Source organism: Chiloscyllium plagiosum, unplaced genomic scaffold (assembly GCF_037043375.1).
Source record: "Chiloscyllium plagiosum isolate Xiang-an unplaced genomic scaffold, Cpla_swu_hap1 HiC_scaffold_37, whole genome shotgun sequence".
Classification (NCBI taxonomy): Eukaryota; Metazoa; Chordata; class Chondrichthyes; order Orectolobiformes; family Hemiscylliidae; genus Chiloscyllium; species Chiloscyllium plagiosum.
Genome location: NW_028270175.1, coordinates 3091460 through 3109449, shown reverse-complemented (window position 1 = coordinate 3109449; position 17990 = coordinate 3091460). Strand labels below are relative to the sequence as shown.

The 17990-nt window shown below is 41.0% G+C and overlaps 1 long non-coding RNA gene across 1 annotated transcript in view; it reads right to left on the bottom strand.

Moving 5' to 3' along the window:
* The window catches only part of LOC122540469 (uncharacterized), a 29403-nt gene that overhangs the window by 9597 nt on the left and 1816 nt on the right, over positions 1 to 17990 (bottom strand). Inside the window, exon 2 of the long non-coding RNA XR_015753407.1 lies at positions 34 to 81. This is a non-coding gene — a long non-coding RNA (uncharacterized LOC122540469). The remainder of the gene's footprint in view (positions 1 to 33; positions 82 to 17990) is intronic.

Genomic DNA, 17990 nt, shown 5'->3' with positions numbered 1-17990 from the left:
AATCAAAATAGTAAGGAAAACTTGCATTTGTACCTCTCATGACCTCAGGACTTCCTTATATTCTTCACAACCACTGAAGTGCTTTTGAAAAATAGAGAAATGAGAAACAAATGAATTATGTGCATGTGTTACATTTTGCATTGTATTACCTTAACACTCGTTGAAGGTATCCCGTAATAACATTTTCCATGTTAAATAAATGATTATGCTCATAAGCAGGTATTGCCTCTTCAGTTTACACAAGAAATATGATAGAAGCACATTAATTACAATAGCCAAAGCATTTTTTATCATGCCTGAGTGCAAATTCAATTGTTGTACATCATATATGCTTTCCAGTTGCCTGTAACCACTTTAATTTATCTCTTCACAGCATCGCTCTACATTACAGTTCTTCAAATTAAAGTGCTACCTACAATATTCTAGAATGATCTTCTGAAGTGCTATCTGAGCTTTATGAAATCACTTATTTCAAGAAATCTTCAAATAATTTCCCTTAAATAATTTCCCAAACATGGAAATGTTTGGTTTGTTTAAGTAATCCTTTTAGTACTATTAATTAGGGCTGATTAGATTTGGTGTTTTTCTCCTTTCACTGAGGGGTAATTTAACTGAATTCTCACTCCAGTATTTCATTGTATGTCAGCTCATAGTTCTCACAGTCAGTTTTAAAATTGGTTTTGAGAATTCAGATTTCCATGAATTAATTATACTAGATTACAAATTATATTCATTTTACACTTTTTTTTTAAAAAGTGCATATAGTCATGTATATGAATAAAAGCTCTTTGATGCAATTACTACGAAACCTGCAGAAAATTGTTATCAGCACAACAAAAGTCTTACCAACACAAAGTGAATTGAAAAGCATTCCTAATAGGAGTACTGGATGGTTGGTTAACTTAGTTGGCTGGATGGCTGGTTTGTGATTTAGAGTGATGCCAGTAGTGTGGGTTCAATTCCCACTCTGACTGAGGTCACCATGAAGCTCCTACCTTCTCAACCTCACCCCTTGCCTGAGGCGTGGTGACCCTCAGGTTAAACCACCACCAACCATTTCTGTAATGACAGAGCAGCCCTATGGTCCAGTGAGACTATAATGGCTTTAGAACTTAGGAAGAGGCTTTTGTGGAGCAGTGAAACTGTCTCTACCTCTGGTTCAAATTCCACCTGCTGCAGAGGTGAGTAAGTCACATTTGAACAGGTTGACTACAAATATCTTCAGGACTTGGAGAGGCCATTTGGCCCTTGAGTTTGCTCCAACATTCAAGGATAATTTGGTTGTGGTCTCAACTGCACTTGGCAAACTGATGATCAGTAATCCATGACTGCCTTATCTTTCAAAATTTATCTAACTCAGTCTTTAATAAATTCAGAAACCTAGCTTCCACTATTAAAGAAGAGATACAGGAGAGGTTTCAATGTTTTCTCATTCTGATGAGATGGTAAAAAGATCTTTTGGATACAAATAAATTACTTACATAACGACCTTTTAGTTAAAACAGTTGTTTTGTTCTTAAAAATAGGATTTACAAGCCAGAGATAGCTGAGAATACAATTCAGTTACTGGAAAATTTCTGTGAATTACATATAACGAAAGAAAGACATAGAATGTTGCACTTTGACAAGTTTCAAGGAATTTCAGAAAAGCACTTCAAAGAAAGAGATCCAGTGCAAACCCTGTACAATCTCTTGTAGACATAATTAAAGAAAGGAACATTTTGGCCCAAAGTTCCTATTCCTTTTGTCACATTTTGAGAAGAACTAGGAGCCGCAGTGTTTATAACAGCAAGAGCTTTTATTAAGGAGATGTTCACAATAACAAGGCAACAAGCTAGACTGAATTGTTTACCTCCAAACTGGCTGATGACATCATCATCAGGTCATGTGATCAGACTCTGAAAGTGACTGTCCGACCTGCTTACACAAATATGCCAATTGAACTTTATTACACCACCCTCTCAGGCAGCGCATTCAGATTCTGATCATTTGCTATGTGGAATAGATTCCATTGTGTCGCCATTCCTTCTTCTACCACTCACCTTTTTTCAGTGTTTTCAGCATCTCAACCTTTCCATCAGTAGGAACATGCTTTTCTCTATTCATCCCCTTATGATTTTGAACACCTTTAACAATTCTCCTTTCAGTCTTCTCTTCAGTTAAGAAAATAACCCCTGCGGATTCAATTTATCCACATAACTGAAATCTCTATTCCTTGAAACCATTTTCATAAATCTTTTCTGTGCTCTACAATGCCTTCAAATCCTTCTTAAAATTTAGTATAATGCAGAACTAGACACGGTATTGCAGTTGAGACTGAATTAACATTTTATGTAAGTTTATCATATTTTGTTTTCTTTTGTACTCTATGCTTATAATTATAAAGACCAGTGTGCCTTTTTAACCATTTTCTTAATTTGGCATCTTTAAAATTGGTGTCCACCAAGTCTCTGCTTGATTGCATCTTTTAAAAGTTCTATCCCTTGTATATTATATAGTAGAGAAAGATATAAGTTTACTTAAACAAACAAAAACAGAAATTGCTGGAGAAATTCATCAGGTTTGGAAAGAGCATCTTTGGAAAGAGCTGAAAAATGTGTTGCTGGAAAAGCGCAGCAGGTCAGGCAGCATCCAAGGAGCCGGAGAATCGATGTTTCGGGCATGAGCCCTTCTTCAGGAACTTTCAGGCATCTGCAGTCCTCACTTTCTCCTCTTTGGAAAGAGAACAGAGTTACCTTTTTGAGCCCAGTGACCCTTCTTCAGAACTGAAAGCAGCTCGGAAAATATTGTATTTATGCTGATGATCGAGAGGAATATAAGTGATCGATAAGTGGATTTGGAGCCCAGAGGGAGAGGGGAAAACGGTAGGCAGAGAAAGGAATTATTGATAGTAAACCAGGGAAGAAAAGAAGCTACCCACATCATGGCAGAACATGGGGTAGTGGGGTGTAGGAAATTGAAAAGGAAGATGTCATGTGTTGAAATTGTTAAACTTCATATTGAGTCCTGAAGGCTGTAAGGTACTTAAGCAGAAAATGAGGCGTTGTTTCTCCAACTTGCACCAAAACTTCCTTGAGCATTGCAGCAGGCCTGAGACAAAAATATTGGCATGGCAATGCAGTGGTGTATTGAAGAGGCTGGCAACTACAACACATTCACTTAATTTTGAATTAGGTGTTCAGTACTTATCATCTTGCTGGTCACCTCTTTATTTCAAAAGGATTGGATTGTTCAACTTTAATTGACTTTCCTTCATACCCTGAATCATCTTGATATTTTGTTTTTATGTGCTTTTAAATTCAATAGTTAATTTTCAATGACTTGGTGACCAAGTTAAGATGAGTTCAGATCTAGATTTCAGATTTGTGTTCTAACCTTTCTTCTTGTTCTGTACCGTTACTTTTGCTTTCTTACTTTGCCAAAAGTGGCTTTCACAGCCACATCTCATTTCACAGTGACTGCTTCCAACTCTGACACATCCTACATGGATTCTGGCTGAAGTTTTGTCCTTTGTGTTTTGAATCCATTCAGGATGACAGGTACCTCCATGATCGATAATGCTCCTCAGACAGCTGTCCATACCACATTCAGTGCTTTATGCCACTATATGCACACTCTCATCCTCTCACTCCATCAGCACTGTGTCGTGCTGTCTCAGAGCTGTCCTGATACTTGTTTCACTTCATTCTCCAGTTCATTCCACATTCTAACAAGAAACTTTTTCTTTTCCTTTCAGGCATTAAGTAATACAAGCTGGAACAACTCAGAAATACCAATGCCCCCCCGGAATGTTAAACTCCTCCTCTTCCCTCTGACTCCATCCTTTCTCCTGATCCCATCACTTGTTGGGTATTTACCATCCTTTCTGATCTTCCGCTCTCTGAAGTTAAAAGTTCTGCATTCAGCAAAAGTTTTAGTTTTATCCCTCTGAATGTCAGGCATGACATGATGTTGAACTCTTCTTCTATTGCCCCCGTGCCCAGTTCTTTGGACAGGAGTCCTCTCTGTGTTCTGCAGACACCATCCCCCATCCCCCGCTTCCATCACTCTGCCTCACTTGGACTCCTCCCTCTGGCCTATTTCCTGCACTCAACCTGCTCATTGAGAACTGTCAATATGACATTGGTTGCCTCAATTTTTCTGCCGGCCCCCTTAGCCATTCGAACCAATCTCCCCCGAACTGATTGCACTCTGTGCTTTTGATCCAATCCCGACTTTGTTATCAAGCCTGCTGACAAGGTTGGTGCTATTGTTGTCTGGCATACTGACCTCGATATTGCAGGCTAAGTGCCAGCACTCAAACACCTCCTATCTCCCCCAGGACCATGTCCCCACCATCGAGCATCAGGCCATTACATCCACGACTGTCACCAATCTCATATGGCCTGGAAATATCCCAACAACAGTCTCCCAGCTCATAGTCCCTCAACCCCATACAGCCCCTTACTTTCTCCCCAAAATCCAGAAACAAGCCTGCCCAGGTAGACCAATTGTTTCTGCGTGTTCCCACCTCATGGAACCTATTTCTTCTTACCTTGGCTCTATCTTTTTTGCCTTGTCCAGTTTCTCCCCACTTACAAATGTGATTCTTGTGACACTTTACATCAGTTTCAAAATTTGCAATTCACGGCAGCAACTGACTCTTCACCATAGAATTGTAATCCCTTTACATGTCCATCCCCCATCAGGATGGATCTCCACTTCTTCCTGGGAAAAAAAAAGCCTCAACCATGCCCTTCTACCATCACCCTCCTCCAACTGGTGGAGCTCGTCCTCACTTTGAATAATTTCTCCTTTACCTATTCTCACCTTCTTCAGGTCAAAGGTATGGCCGTGGGTAACTGCATGGGCCCCAGTTTTGCCTGTCTCTTTGTGGGATAGGTGGAACATTCCTTTCTCCAGTCCTACTCTGGTCTCTCCCACAACTTTTCTCGAGTACATCAATTACATAATCAGGTACTGCTTCTCTCTCTCATTCTAAATTGGAAAAATTTACCAATTACGCTTCCAATTTCCACCCTGCCCTCACCTTCACCTGGTCTTTCTCCGACTCCTCCTTTCCCTTCCTCGACAACTCGCTTTCCATTTCTGGCCACTCATGTACACTATAGACTCACTGACTCTCACAGTTAAATGAACTATGCATTCTCACACCCTGCTTCTTGTAAGGACTACATCCCATTCTCCCTTGTCAACCATTTTATTCATCTGAGGATTCCCCGCTACTATAGTCAACAGGGCCCTCAACCGTGTTCAACCTATCTCCCATACATTTGCCCTCACCCTTTCCATTGCCTCCCACAATGATATGGTCTCTGTGGTCCTCACTTACCACCCCGCCAGCCTCCGTATCCCAAAGCTTGTAAACTGCCATTTCCATCATCTCCAATGAGATGCTAGAACATTTTCCCCTGCACTCCCTTATCAGCATTTGCAGGGGCCATTTCCTCCGTGACACTCTGCTCCACTCCTCCTCCATTCCACAGCATCTCCTCACACATCCACAGCACCTTCCCATGCAATTGGAGGTGTAATACCTGCCCACTTATCTCCTCCTTCCTCACCATCCAAAGCCCCAGACATACCATCCGGGTAAAGTAGCGATTAATCTGCACTTCTTTCAATCTAGTCTTCTGTATTCGCTGTTCACAGTGCGATCTCCTCTACACTGGGGAGACGAAACACAGGCTGGCTGATTGCTTTGCAAAACACCTACATTGTGTCCACAAAAATGACCCTGAGCTTCCAGTTGCCCACCACTTCAACACACCATCCTGATCCCATGCTAATGTTTCTGCCGCAGGCCTGCTGCAGTGTTCCAATGAGCATTCAGCACAGGCTTGGAGAACAATTGCTCATTATCTGCTTGGAGACCCTTAGCCTCTTGGACTCAACATTGATTGATCCTGATTCCACCCTTCCATGTTTTTTAAGTACCCTATACCTGGTCCTGTAATGACATGGGTTGCTTTTAGCACAATCACCCATTCCCACGTGCTCCGTGGCCTGTTATCATGTTGGCTGGGTTGCATTCAGCACAAATAATAATTTTCTCACTCTTAGCTCTTATCACTTATTCAGCTTTTCTTCTCTCTTGGCCCGCAACCCATTATCTTCTCTTTCTCTGGGCTCCATCTCCACTTATCCACTCACCTCTCCCCCTGCTCAACTCCACTTCAGATTCAGCCTAAAAGTCAATTCTTTCTGCTACTAACCATTCTGCTTGAAGAGTTACAGGATTTGAAATGTTAACTCTAGATGTTGCCAGGTCTGTTGAGTTTCACTAGCACTTTCTGTTTATGTTTTATATTTCCAGCATCCGCATTTCTTTGTGTTACTTTATTCAAGTCCAAATCTGCATTTTATACACTAACTAATTTTCAGCATCTATAGATGAGGGCGGCACAGTGGCACAGTGGCACAGTGGTTAGCACTGCTGCCTCACAGCGCCAGAGACCTGGGTTCAATTCCCGCCTCAGGCGACTGTCTGTGTGGAGTTTGCACATTCTCCCCATGTCTGCGTGGGTTTCCTTCGGGTGCTCCGGTTTCCTCCCACAGTCCAAAAATATGCAGGTTACGTGAATTGGCCGTGCTAAATTGCCCGTAGTGTTGGTAGAAGGAGTAAATGTAGGGGAATGGGTCTGGGTGGGTTGTGCTTCGGTGGGTCAGTGTGGACATGTTGGGCTGTAGGGCCTGTTTCCACACTGTAAGTAATCTAATGTGAAAAGAAAATCAATTCACAAAGTTGAGAATGTAGGAGTATTGAGTTAGGAATACATCTAAAATTCAGAAAGAAATTTTAAAAATATGATGGCATCAGATTATGTGAAGAATCTTTCATGAAACAGCTACAGTATGTTAGTTCTATTAAGGGTGTTAGTGCTTGACTGAGCGTCGACATTCAACTGTTAAGATTCTGGTTTAGTCTTGCTACAATTTGGCAAGAGGCTGGCTCAATGTTAGTGGCTGTCTTTTACTGTTTTGTGATACATAAGCCTGTTCCTCAAACATACACATTAATTCATAGAATGGAAACAGAAGAACAACTCAGCTTGTCCCAATTCCTCACCATTTCCCTATATACTGACAGATAATTAAGTAATTCTCTTTGGAAAGTCTGATTGAATTGCCTCCACCACCCACTCAGGCAGTGAATTCCAGCACTTAACCACATGCTGTGCTTATAAAAAAGAGACTTTCCTCAGATCATCTTTGGCTCTTTTGCTAGTCTGCTTAAGTCAGCATCTTGGTTCTCAAATTTCTTGCCAATGGGAAACAAACCTCCTTATCTACTCTGTTCAAATTCCCTATGATTTTGGATATCTGTACAAATCTTCCCTCAATTTTGTCTTTTCTAAGGAGAATATCTCCTGCTTCTCAACTCTATCCTTGACACAAAGTTTACAAATAAAACTTATAATACACCTAGAGATTTGTTTCATCTCACATCACCAGTAAGTGTATGGAATGAACTGCCAGAGGATCTGTTGGAGGCTAATACAATTGCAACATTTAAAAGACATCTGGATGGGTGTATGAATAGGAAGGGTTTGGAGCATATGGGCCGGGTGCTGGCAGGTGGGACTAGATGTGGTTAGGATAGCTGGTCGGCATGGACGAGTTGGACTGAAAGGTCTGTTTCTGTCCTGTACATCTCTAAGAAGTTTTCCTTCTCTCTCTACAAGAATCTCAGTGAGTCTCTCTCTCACTGCAACCCTCAGGTCATCTCCTCTGCCCTGAAGCTCTTCAACCATGTCCTGAAACAGACTCCTACCTGCCTATCTTCCTTTCCACCTATCCACTCCACCCTCCTCTCTGACCTATCACCTCCATCCCCACCCCCATTCACCTATTGTACTCTATGCTACTTTCTCCCCACCCCCACCCCCAACCCCCTCTCATTTATCTCTCCACTCTGCAGGCTCCCTGCCTCTATTCCTGATGAAGGGCTTCTGCCCAAAACGTCGATTTTCCTGCTCTTCAGACGCTGCCTGACCTGCTGTGCGTTTCCAGTACCACTCTAATCTAGACTCTGGTTTCCAGCATCTACAGTCCTTGTTTTTACCTCAATGACTCTATCTCCAAAACTGACATTTTCATTTCCTGTTTGTGTCTTATGGAATATAGCAGTGAATGCATACAGAGCTCAGACATGAATGATGAACTAAGTTTTAACCTTTCTTACTGGAAAGGTAGGTTGCATTTACTCTTGCATGGGATTCCTCTGGCACATACAGTATTTATTGCCCATTCCTAATTGCCCTTAAACTTAATTGATAGTCCAATTCAAAGGCCGATTAAGAATCAACCACATTGCTGTGGTTCTGGAGGCCAGGTACGGACGGCAGATTTTCTTCCTTAAGGACATTGAAAAGCTAAATGCATTTTTACAGCAAGCAGTGAGAATTTCATGCTCACAGTTATTGAAACTAGTTTTAAATTCCATATTTTGTCAATTTCTAACATGATGGAATTTGAGCTGAATAATAGATGAGCCTCTGGATTACCAGTCTTGTATCATCACCGCTACACTACCATTCCCTTTAATTGATCGAGTGATTTACCTGCTGATTTCTCACCCGGTCCAATTAACTGCAAACACAATCTACTCTATCCTCCAATATGGATAATAGCAAAAGGACTCAAACGATACTGGTGAGATCCTTTTTAAGCATTCAAATCATCATGCAATTAAGTCACTGGGTGTGATTGGCATTTTAACTCCAGTGTGATGGAAAGGCTGCAGCAACGTTTTCACCAGATAAAGTCAACTGAGTAAAGCATCTGAAATATAAGAGGTTCTGGATGTAAGTTTGCTCGCTGAGCTGGCAAGTTCGTTTTCAGATGTTTCTTCACCATACTAGGTGTAACATCATCAGTGAGCCTCTGGTGAAGCACTGGTGTTATGGCCCTCTTTTTATTTATGTGTTTAGGTTTCTTTGGGTTGGTAATGTCATTTCCTGCTGTGATGTCATTTTCTGTTCTTTTTCTCGGGGTGGTAAATGGAATCCAAGTCAATGTATTTGTTGATAGAGTTTCGGTTGGAGTGCCATGCTTCTAGGAATTCTCACGCGTGTCTCAGTTTGGAACTACAAAGAGCAGAGGAAAATCACCGATACAGTGTATTCAAAAAGAATGAGTACCCAATGAACACAGTCCACCGATTTCTCAGCAATGAACCTAAACAAGCAGCAAAATGCGTCCAGAAACCCTAGCCACTCTCCCCTACATCACAAACATCTTGGAAATGACTGCCAGACTACTCAGACCTCGTGGCATCATTATAGCCCACAAACCTACCAACAAGCCAAACAGAGACACACACGAGAATTCCTAGAAGTATGGCATTCCAACTGGAACCCTATCAACAAGCACATCAAGTTAGACTCATCTACCACCTATCTATCAGGAAATGACATCATCACAGGAAACGACATCACCACAAGAAATGACATCACCAACCCAAAGAAATCAAAACATACAAATAGAAAGCAGGAATCACCAACTACGTCCGGAGGCCCACTGAAGATGCTACCTTGGCATCATGGTAGCCCACAAACTCACTAACACACTAAAACAGCAGCTACTGAACTTGAAAGACCCTATACAGGCAACAAGCAAAACTAATGTCATTTACAAAATACCATGCAAGAACTGTAACAAATCACCACATTGGACAAACAGGCAGAAAACTAACCACCAGGATACATGAACATCAACTACCCACAAAATGACATGACCCTCTCTCACTAGTATCCATACATGCAGATGAGGAAGGACACCACTTCGACTGGGACAACACATCCATCTTAGGACAAGCCAAACAGAGACATGCGTGAGTATCCTAAAAGCATGGCATTCCAATTGGAACTCTATCAACAAACACATTGAGTTGGATCTCATTTACCACCCGCTGAGAAAAAGAACAGGAAAGACATCACTGCAGGAAATGACATCACCAACCCAAACAAACCTAAGCACATAAATAAAATGTAGGTCATACCACCAGTGCTTCATCGGAGGCTCACTGATGATGTAACCTAGTATGGTGACAAAATATCTGAAAATAAACCTGCCAGCTCAAACTTACATCCAGAACCTCAGCCTGAGCTACAAATCTCAAAACTCGCTAATATAGGAGGTTCTTTTGGTAAGTTTCCCTTTACTTTCGTCTATGGAGTCATGAGATTCAGGCTTACTCCATCCATCCCAGCTGGTATACTTACCAGAGCATCAAATGGACCCTTAGCTGCCCAGTTTTCACATTCCACTAGCTACTTGCTGACCAGGTGAAGTAGTTACTGGCAGCTTCCTAATAAGGCCCTGAGATTAAAGATGCTGTGGCCTCACTCTACCACTTTTGGATTCCGATGTACAAAGAATAAGGATTCTGGAATCTCACTGCAATTATGTCACTTCCACAATTCCTGATTTGTAGGCTTATGCCACATTTGCCTCAAGCAATTTTACCAGTGTTGGCAGGACTGTGCGCCTGGTAAAAGGGTGCTTGATCTCATTTTTTTTCTTTAGATCATCTAAGTCAGAAAGATGTGCTCTATGACTCTATGACTCTATGTGCAGGAATATAATAGCTGTACTGATTTTACTTCCAGAGTACAAGCTGTATGAGACTGTTCAAAAGTGAGGACTACAGATACTGGAGATCAGAATCAAGATTAGAGTGGTGCTGGAAAAGCACTGTAGGTCAGGCAGCATCCGACGAGCAGGAAAATCGATGTTTCAGGCAAAAGCCCTTCATCATTCCTGATTAAGGGTTTTTTCTGAAACGTCAATTTTCCTGCTCCTTGTATGCTGCCTGACCTGCTGTGCTTTTCCAGCACCACTTTAATCTTGACCTTATATGAGATTGTTACCTATCAGTACAGGACAGAGATAGGGCTACAGCACAGGCTATATTGAGTTTCTTTGGCTGTTATTGAAATCTGATGATTGTATTATAATGTGTTGATATTCAGACCCACAATGTAAAAAAGGTAGATTTTACAGCTCTAGAGCCTCATTTCCACATCTGTGGAAAACCTCTTATATTTGAAACAATTCTGTGCAAGACAACGTTGCCATTGTAGTCACATCTGCATACATCACTTGAGCAGAGATCATTAGCAATGTCTCGCAGCCATTTAGTGATTAACAGAGGTACGCATTATAACAACAAACTATGTAAGCTATTGTTGCATAAGAGCACATTCCAGTCCTGAAAGATAATAGAAAAACAGATTTATTCAAAATCTTAGGAACTGTGTGAATATTATAACAAAATCATTGCAGGGAGGGGAATATCATGAGGAAAGAATGTAAATCAGTGAATTTGGACTACAGGCACTGATAGAACAGCAGCCTTATGATAAAAGTGGAGAATCTATGACTCTAAGAGATTACACATCTTTATCTAGAGTCATTGACATCGGTAGCAAGGGCACTTTCTAACCCAGATAGGCAAGGGAAATCTATCTTCAAAGTCTATAAATGTAAAAGCTGTCACAATTCCACCTGTGCCAAAAATATCATCTCAAAGGCAGGAGGTAATCACAAATGTTTGAAAATACCATACATAGCAACCTAAAATAAGAGGAAGGCCATTCAGCCACTTGAACCTGTTCCATCATTCAATTAAATTATGATTGGTCTGTATTTTAATCCCAGTTACCAGCCTCAATTCCATAATTGTTAATACCCTCCCCAACAAAAATTTGTCAACCTCAGTTTCAAATATTTCAATTCAACCTCAGCCTCAGCAGCTTTTTGGAAGTTTCAGCTATCCCATTCCTTGTGCAATAACTTTTTGTTGCTTTGTTACTGGTTGTATGCAGAAATTGAATTATGTTTGAGTTCTGGTAATGTTGCCTAATCTGGCTCTTGATTCACCCTGTAAAGGCCCAGTCACAGCTTGGTCATCTGTCAGTGGTAATGTGCTACAACATTGGCTAAAATATCATTCCACTTTCAGCTCACACCCCGCCATGTGAAAGTTCGACATGATCAAATAGAATATACTCCTAATAATTGTTTCATTCAACTATCTATACTATGTTACAACTAGTAGTAACACTGAATTCAGAACTGCAATGGCACTGGTTAGAAAATGTGGCTGATACACACAGTTCTGGTTGCCGTGTTATAGGAAGGGAGTGGAAGCTTTGGAAAGGGTGCAGAGGAGATTTACTATGATGTTGCCTGGTATGGAGGGAAGATTTTATGAGGAAAGGCTGAGGGACTTGAGGCTGTTTTCGTTAGAGAGAAGAAGGTTAAGAGGTGACTTAATAGAGACATACGAGATGATCAGAGGATTGGATAGGGTGGACAGGGAGAGCCTTTTTCCTTGGATGGTGATGCTTTAAACTGAGGGGTGATAGATATAGGACAGATGTCAGAGGTAGGTTCTTTACTCAGAGAGTAGTAGGGGCATGGATTGCCCTGCCTGCAACAGTAGTAGACTCGCCAACTTTCAGGGCATTTAAATGATTGTTGAATAAATATATGAGTGATAATGGAATGGTGTGGGATAGAAGAGCTTCAGATCGCTTTCAGAGGTCGGCACAACATTGAGGTCTGAAGGGCCAGTACTGTGCTGTAATGTTCTATATTCTATGATATCTCATATTTATCAATAAAATTCAAGTATTAAACATATGAGTAAACCTAACTTTCAGAATGGCAACACCATTAGTTGATATCAGCTTAGGAAAATATAACAGAATTACATTATTGCATTCTTCAATGGGTTCAACTCAACAAATTACATTTCTAAGATTTTGCTAAATTGCTTGTTAGGATTAAGATTTGGCTTTTATACCTTAGCTCTGTTAGCTGGGTGGCTGAGGTAAAAACAATGACTGCAGATGCTGGAAACCAGATTCTGGATCAGTGGTGCTGGAAGAGCACAGCAATTCAGGCAGCATCCGAGGACAGGCAAAATCCGAGGACAGGCAAAATCGACGTTTCGGGCAAAAGTCCTTCATCAGGAATCCAATCCTGATGAAGGGCTTTTGCCCGAAACGTCGATTTTGCCTGTCCTCGGATTTTGCCTGTCCTCGGATGCTGGCTGGGTAGCTGGTCTGCAATGCAGTGTAATTCCTGCAGAGGTTCCTGAAGGACTCTGCTTCTCAACCTCATTCCAATGATGCCGGATTGTGGTGACAAAACAGTTTTTACTGTATCTTCAATCTATGTGTGACAATAAATAAATCATTCATTCATTCAAGTCTGGTACCCCTCAGGTTAAACCACCACCAGTTGTCTCTCTCTAATGAGTAAGTAGCTCTATGGTCCAGTAAGGCTATGGCACTTTTACTACAGACTTTAACCAGAAATGGTGAGATTGGATTTGCAATGTCAGTGGGGTCTAGAATGGGTTCAGGATTCTATCTGCATAGAAAGAGGCAGAGTATGTATGTTTTGAAAGTCACATTTCCATAGGGTATCCCTGAATCCTACCCCTTCTAAATGTGATTTTCATTGTATTTCTCAAAATAGAATGGTGTCAATCTCAACTCTTAAATGCTGAGCATGCTCAAGCTAGAGGTTTGTCTCTTGTTATAGCACATGCTGCAAAATCTGAATGCTGCCAGCAGATCTGAAGGAGGAGATCAGGTGACCACAAAATCGCCTGCAACTTCTATGATTTTTCTTCCAATCAGTGCGGATATACACCAGGAGTTAAAATTCCGTATGTTAATTTTTAATGAGCTTTTTGAACTATCTAATGAATATGCAGCCAAGAATTATAATCTAACTGGCTAAGACAAATATTATTTTTAGTAAGAATTCAAAAGAAATACAAATTTGTTACAATCAAATTCATTTACCTATAAATTTAAATGCTGTTAGCAAGATATTGCATTTTGCTTCAGGATAGAAGGGTACTGTAACCCAGTAGTGCTGACATCCATAAAGATAGTGAAGCACATTTATTATTTTGATATCGATAACATTACTGATAGGTAGGCAGTATGAGTACTTTGAAACTAGCTAACTGCCTATAATTTAAATGCATTTTTGCTATTTTCCAATTGAACAATGGATACTATTATGCAGTTCATAAAAAGACTGAAATAAATCCCTTCCCTGGAGAAAACCTCAATAGTGTTGTTCTTGGAATCTGGGTTTGTCATCTTCCTCCATCAATTTGTTATCCACATGGGCTGTAAATAAACTACCTAAACTAATGCGGCTTTTGTGATTATAATTGTCATCAGAAAATGGAGCCCTTCAGAAACTGGTTAATGCCATCTTTATACAAGTCGATTAAAATTTGCACCTGTGCATGATCTGAAAAGGTTAACTAATCTCTTCTTTAAAAAACTTCCCTCCAATTTCATCTTCCCACCCCACCTTTCTAACACTGCCCTTTTGTGGCACATCCTCACAAGTGCCAAGAGTTATCTCATATTTAACACTTTCTGAATTTCCTGCACTCTCTTATCCTCTAACTTAAGCCTCCTTGGCAGCAATGTTTTCACATTTTTGGGCTTCAAGATCTCAAATCCTCTTGTCTATTTTAAAACTCTGTATAAAACCATCTCTGATCAAAGTCTTAGTCACTCATTCCAATTCTTCCTGTTTGCTCATATCTTTGTGAAAGATGTTAGAATTTTCTCAACGTTCAAGGCAACATGCAGCAAGTTGTTGCTATTGTCTTCAGTACGCCAAGCTACGTTGTTGGACGTGTTATATTGCCTTACTTGTTGAGTTGGATGTGATAGATCTGCCATCTGCTGTCCCTCAATTTGGGAATAGTATGAACCCGAGTTCACAATTTTCTCCCTTCTCAACCTGCATATCTTTGAGTATTTAGAGAAAGGTGCCCCTTGAGTTAGTGGGATCTGGGGCAGAACCTGCGTCCCTTTCTTTACTTTTCGCTGTTGCTCTGCTTCACCTTTAAGGCATTTGGACTCAAAGTGTAATGCAGCTTTGGAGAAGTTGTAGCCATTTAAACAATTGGTAACATTTTAATCCCTTCTAGTCATTAGTGTCAATGCTGGCATGCCTCAAGGATTTGGAGGTGCCAGCCTTGGACTGGGGTGTACAAAGTTAAAAATCACACAGCACCCTCCAACAGGTTTATTTGGAAGCAGTAACTTTCGGACCGCTGCTGCTCCATCTGGTGGACAACCACTTGATGAAGGAGCAGCACTCTGAAAGCTAGTGCTTCCAAATAAACCTGTTGGACTATAACCTGGTGTGTGATTTTTAACTTTGTATGCCTCAAGGAGAGCTTCACAGTCTCTTTGAAGTGTTCTCTTTGTCCTCCTCTGGAACAATAGTCATTTGAGAGTTGAGAGAATAGAAACTGGAGGGGCAGCAGTTTTAGTCATCCAGACACACTGTTAATCCATCAGAGTTGATTTTGTAGGAGTTTTGCTCGAACACTTGTGAATCTGTTTTCAAAAGAGAAACTTCCATTTGTTAGGAACATAAGAACAGTATTATGCCATTCAGCCTATCTCATTGTATTCAATCAAATCTGTATATCAAATCTATTTAGTTAGACTAACAAAAGTCTAACCCTTTTAATGTTGAAACTTCTGTTTTTGGGGAGATAGCCTTTGCTTCCGTTTTTTGTACCATCCATTTTCTACCTTTAACTTTGAGGTCATAGACCTTGGAGAAATTGAGGACTGCAGATGCTGGAGATCAGAGTCAAAAAGTGCAGCACTGGAAAAGCACAACCAATCAGGCAGTATCCGAGGAGCGGGAGAGTCAATGTTTCAAGCATAAGCTCTTCATCAGGAATGTGGGTGGTAGTGGTGGTGGGGTCCCCAATGGGGGCTAAGAGATAAATGGGAGTGGGGTGGGGCTGGGCGGAAGGTAACTGGGAATGCGATAGGTAGATGAGGGGTGGTGATGATGGGTCAGAGTAGAGGGTGGAGCAGATAGGTGGGAAGGAAGATGGACAGGTCAGACAATTTAAGAGGGTGGTGCTGAGTTGGGGGTTTGGATCTGGGATAAGGTGGTGGGAGGAGATGAGGAAACCAATTTCATCATCTCCCCTCCCCCCACCTTATCCCAGGTCATACACCTTGTCAAATTTCCTTCACTAGAAGAGAGAACTTTTCCATCTCGCAGCCATCACCTTCCTGTCAAATTAAATACTGCATGTTGATTAGATCTTATTGCAAAAACATCTAAACTGAGTGCATGCAAGTCATGTTTATGCAATCTTTCTGATATATCATCCCTTTAAAGCTTGGTTTTGTTAGTGAATTTGTACAATACCCTCTTCTAAAGCAATAGATGATTCCTGATGCCTAAACTGAATGTGGTATTCCATTTGAGCCTTAGTGATGGACTTTATAACTAAAGCGTGACCTCCGTACTTTTGAAATACCATCTGAAAAAACATACATCATATGCTATATGTCATCCTGGCTAGGCAATATGTACTTGTTAAAGTCTATTTCCATAATTATTCAGTGTCCACGTACATCTTTTCACAGGAATTGCTGGATAACAGAGAGAAATCCACAGACAATGATATAAAATTATTTATTTCTTTCCCATTTTTTGCATAACTGCTCTTCCAAATGACACTTATCACCCTCTTAACTTGTCTTTTAATTTTGTAAAAGTGACCATTACCAGATGTCCTAAAGGTATTCAATGATTTATGAGTTGTTACATTCCTTGCTGGCTACTCAGATATAGATCTAATTCCAATCTAAATTCTACTTTGTTTTATAGAAGTCTTGGAATAAAAGGCCATGTCTTCAATTTTTCAACATCTGTTCTTTTTCTAATTCATTCATGGGTTTGAGTTGACTTATTGTCACATGTACCAAGATACAGTGAAGAGTCCTGTTTTGTGTGCTACTTAGCCAGATTATACCATAAAAACTGCATCAGGGTAGCAGAGTGGAGTGCAGAATACAGTGTTACAGCCACGGAGAAGGTAAAAATAGAGAGATCAAAACTAATATTTGAGAGGTCCATTCAAAACTCTGACAACAGCGGGGAAGAAGCTGTTGTTGAATCTGTTCATCCATGTATAACCGGGGTGGGAAGGCTCTTAGATTACTTTGGTTGCTTTCCGTGGATCTTGTGGTTGATTCAGTCAGGCTTTCTTGATTTTGGGTCACTGTGGGGTCAGGTCTTGTTCCTGGGCTGGGCAGAAGTGGGTACTGCAGATGCTGGAGATTAGAGTCAAGATTAAAGTGGTGCTGGAAAAGCACAGCAGATCAGGCAGCATCTGAGGAGCAGGAAAATCGCGTTTTGGGTAAAAGCCTGATTCCTGATGAAGAGCTCTTGCCTGAAAAGTCAATTTTCCTGCTCCTCGGACGCTGCCTGACCTGCTGTGTTTTTCCAGCACCACTTTAATCTTGTTCCTGGGCTGGTCAGGCCTCGGTTCTGGGTTTCTGCGAGGTCTGGGTCGTCGGGCTTGTGAGAGACTGGAAGGCTTCTGATCCGTCTGGCCTTGTGGTTCCAGTCTCAGTTGTGGATGACATTTATTGATCATCCTTAATTTCCCTTAAGAACATAATGAGTTGCTTTCATGAACTACTGCACTCCATATGGTGTTGATACACCCACTGTACTATTATATAAGGAGTAGCAGAAGTTTGACCTGTGCTGTGTGACTCAGAGGGCAACTTGCAGATGATAACTTACTCATGCACCTGCTGTCCTTTGGCCAGGTTTGGCCAGCAACCAGCTCCACAAATAGATCAAATTCATTATAAATTGAAATGTGTATCTTTATTATCTGTCAGGATAGGTGCATTGAAAACAGAAACACTGGAAGTACAATACTCAACAAGTCTGGCAGCATTTGTGGAGAGAGAAACAGACGTAACATTTCAGGTCCATTGTCTATGATAAGTTCTGCAACTAAACTAGAAACAAAAATGGAAGTTGCTGGAAAAATCTGCACGCTTGGCAGCATCTGTGAAGAGAAATCAGAATTAACGTTTCAGGCCCAGTGACCTTTCCTTAGAACTGATGGTGGTTAAGAAAATGTCAGTTTATATGCAGAT